Source organism: Pagrus pagrus, assembly GCF_965226575.1.
Source record: "Pagrus pagrus genome assembly, chromosome: 14".
Lineage (NCBI taxonomy): Eukaryota > Metazoa > Chordata > Actinopteri > Spariformes > Sparidae > Pagrus > Pagrus pagrus.
Window position 1 is genome coordinate 24990031 of NC_140198.1, and position 4442 is coordinate 24994472.

A 4442-nucleotide genomic window follows, 5' to 3' on the forward strand; every position below is an offset into this window, starting at 1 on the left:
CGAAGACCAGCCCGGTTATTCCCTTTTGTGGTCAGGAGCATAGTCAGCGCTTGATGATCCGTGCGTAGCAGGAATTTTCTTCCCCAGAGCCACACATGCCACTTTTCAGCAGCCCATACACATGCCAGGGCCTCCTTTTCCACAATGGAGTATTTTCTTTCAGCATCCGATAGGCTGCGAGAGGCAAAAGCAACTGTTTCTTCTTCTCCAGCACCATTAACTTGTGTTAGGATGGCTCCAAGCCCGTAATCAGAAGCATCGGTGGAGACCACTGTAAGCTTATGTGTATAACAGTTTCAGTGCTGGTCCATTGACAATCATGCCCTTAACTCGTTCAAAGCTCGCTTGTGCTCCATCATTCCAGGTGAATGCACTGTTCTTTCGCAGCAGGGCCCTCATAGGCAGGCCCGGTGTTACCATGAGACAAAGGTAGGCAATTGCCTTGGGCCCCCCAACCGTCAGGGGACCCCAACCAGCTGCCCCCTCCCCAACCAGTAGGGGCCCGGGGCCTCCGGCCAATAGCCCCGCACCATTGTCTTTGTTAATTACAATTGTGTACTTCTAAACAGAAAATAAAGAAAAAACAACACAAAAAACATCAGAATTCCCAAATCGTATTATCTGTCCCCCCTCCCCTGTCGTACTATAATGGACTATTCCACCATGAGTCATCATGACCGCGAAAAAGACGAAAAACCGCAGCCAGGAAGTGAAGTACTGCGGTTTGTTTACGAAAGAGGCGTGCCGTTGGAGTTCTGGTAAAATGAAGCGTGATTATCCAAGCGGGTCTAATAATAAGAAAAAGCGAGAAGAAACTAAAAAGAAAAACGCCAGGTTTTTTTACTGTGCCACCACTGGTTGACACAAATAACGTTAATGTCAAGGAACACGTCTTTGCGTTGTTGAGGAACTACAATCAGCTGTTCCCGTGTCCGACAGTACAGACAACCCAGTAGAGTTGGTGGAGGAGCTACCAATTACTGATGAAGACGAAGATGTGGTGCTGAGTAGGCCAAATAGCCACCCTTCTTCTGACCACGGAAGTGATGTTGACCTACTCCCTCTCAAGCTCTCTAGCATTAGTTGCTTTACACAATGTCCATTAATAATTACCATTTCATTATTACAACCTCACTCCCATACACTCACTCTCTACTAGTCCAACTAAGCTCGCTCTCTCTCTCACTCTCTCACACACACACACACACACACACACACACACACACACACACACACACACACACACACTCCCCGTCTTTTTCTCTCTCTCTTTCTCCCACTAACTCACTCACTCACACACAAATAATTCATTTTTGCAAACCCTCACTCTCTCCCCATCTCCATCCCCTTCCTCTCACACACCATACTACTACTGCAGTTGAGCATACATTGTTTTGTAATTTATTTGTAATACATTGCACAGTAATGTGTAGTTATTGTTATATTGTAATTTCACAATTACAATCTCATTCACTCTCTGTCTCTTTTTCTCTCACTTACACTCTCTCTCTCTCTCTTACACACACACACACACACACACACACACACACACACAAACAGACACACAAAAACATAATTAATCCTTGCAAACCCTTGCTTTATCCCCATCTCAATCCCTTCCTCTCATACACACTTTGTATACTACTGTTGTATGACTGTTTGCATACATTGTTTCGCAATTGCTATTTTTATATTGTAATTGTTAATTTTGTAATTGCAATCTCACTCACACTTCACGCACAGTCTCACTCACTCATTCACTCACAAACACGCGCACACGCGCGTCTGGTGAGATTTTTTGAAAAAATTAATATTTGGCACTTTGACATACACTGGTATTATATCTGAAACTTAATTCTCGCATTCCATTCACTCTTTATTTAGAGCAAGTACTGACAGGTGCCTTTGAGGTGGCCCTTCCTACTTTTTTTGTGTTAAAAGAATGGATGTGGAGGGCCCCCTAGCTAAATTCGCCACTGCTCATAGGTTCCACAATGCTGGCATAGTTAGGCATGAACTTGCTATACCATGCACTTAGACCCAGGAACGAACGCAGGGAAGCTGCATCGACAGGTGCAGGGGCATCCAGGATTGCTTTGACATGGGAATCATTAGGCTCCAAGCCTTCAGGTGAGAGTCTATAGCCAAGGAAGTCCAGTGTAGTCTGGCGAAAGAGGCGTTTTTCCATATTTAATTTCAGACCAGCATCCTGAGTGCGGTGTAGGACAGCTTCCAGATTAATGTCATGATCTGCCTGTGAGGAGCCATAGACGATGACGTCGTCCAAGTAGCACTGTACGCCCTGCAACCCACTGAGAATGTTTGTCATCATTTTTTGGAATGCAGCAGAGGCGGAGCTTAGTCCATAAGGCACTCTGCAGTACTGATATAGACCCTCATGTACAATAAAAGCTGTAAGCCCTCTGCTCTCCTTGTGCAATTCCAGTTGATGGTAGGCACTTTTCAGGTCCAAAGTGGAGTACATTCTAGATCCATGCAGCTCTGACAGCAAGTCCTCAATCAGTGGTAGGGGGTGGCTGTCAGGCACCACTGCTTTGTTAGGTTCCCTCATATCCACGCACATGCGGATCCATTTCTCCTAATGGTGACAACAATGGGGGACACCCATTCAGAAGAGTCAATTTTCTCAACAATTCCTTGCTCTTCTAGTTCATTCAGTTCTTTGGTGACAGCCTCCCTCACTGAAAGTGGCAAGCAGCGAAGCTTTTGCTGTACAGGTTTCACCTCTGGGCGGATTTGTACTTTATGCACAAAGTTCTTGGTGTGTCCAATTTCCTTCTCCACTCTGTGAGCTGTGGATGAGAGCAGTGGTTCTGGTTGGGAAATCACTGCACAGTGTCAACTAGCATATTACTGTTATAGCTTTGAGACTGTGATGTGGCTACAGTGAAATTTCCAATCAGTTTCCCTTTAACTGCCTTCCTGTTGACACATAGTACAGTCACCTCAGGTAAGTCCACTTCATTCACTGATGTAGTAGACAATTTGCAAACCCGAGCAAAATGACCTGTTTTCCCACACGTTTTGCATTTGGCATTCCTTGCAGGGCAAGACTGGTCATTAGCAAGGTGACTTGGTGAGCCACATCTGTAACACTGGCTGTTTGTCCTCCTTTTGTTTTCCAGACATCTTATTTCCTTGTCTGTACACTGCATTAACATGCTTCGTTTCAGCATCCATGACCGTTTTGGCATCAATCAGGGCAGTTTCCATCATTCTGGCCAAGGTAAGAGTTTTGTCAAGTGTTGATTCGGATTCTATCAACAGTCTTTCACGTATGCGAGGCATGCATGTCTTCTCAACTATTTGATCACGCAGCATTTCACCTTCCATAGCGCCAAAATTGCATGTTTTGGCGAGCTCACACAGCGCTGCCAAATAGTGATCAATTGACTCACCCACAACTTGAGCACGCTGCCTAAAACAGTACCTCCTCAGCAACGACGTTGACTTTCGGAGTGAAAAACGTCTGCAAAGCCAGCACGGATCCATCTTACGTATCAGCAGGAAGGGGAAAGGTATTATAAAGTCTCTGTCCCTTTGTTCCCAAGGAGTGAATTAGAAGCGCTCTTTTCCTCACTGCAGAAAAGGTAGATCCACCGATCGCGAGCACGTAGTTGTCAAAGAACTTCTTCCAAGTGTCAAACGCTACTTTCAGTTCTCCCGGGCACCCCAGGAACACAGAAGGGGGTTGTTGTCCAAGCAGAGCCATATTGATTTCATCAAACAGCTTGATTTCATCTTTCTGACGATGCAGTTTCCAGCTAATCCCTGAGGATTTTATAAAGAGTTTATTATCTTAAGGAGAAGACTCTTCTCAGCACATAAAGGAACACTTCATACTTCATTTTATCATAAAAACTTTCAAAATCAACACATTGGGACACATTGTCAACACATGTTGACAATAGACGAGCCCGGACTCAGAGGCTAATAGCGCTAGCATTTCATAACAAAATATTGATGAAATGAACTAGTTTCGTGGCAGATAATGCGTTATATAGAGGCTGTGTGTCGCTGCCCCGTCTCTCCCATTATATGGATATATCGCCGCTACACTGGATCTAATTTCGTCCGAACGACGCCGAATGACACCAAAGTTATCTGGGTGAGTAAATGACCATATGTTTTGCCAGAAATAAGGTCCAGGTTGTAAAAAACGGTACTTATCCTTTAAATTCAGATAAAACCGAAGTTATAGTACTTGGTCCTAAACACCTTAGAGATGCATTATCTAATGATATAGCTAGTTTGGATGGCATTAACTTGGCCTCCAGCACCACCGTCAGGAATCTGGGAGTTATCTTTGATCAAGATATGTCCTTCAACTCCCACATAAAACAAATTTCAAGGTCTGCATTTTTTCATCTACGTAACATTGCAAAAATCAGGCCCATCCTGTCTCAAAAAGACGCAGAAAA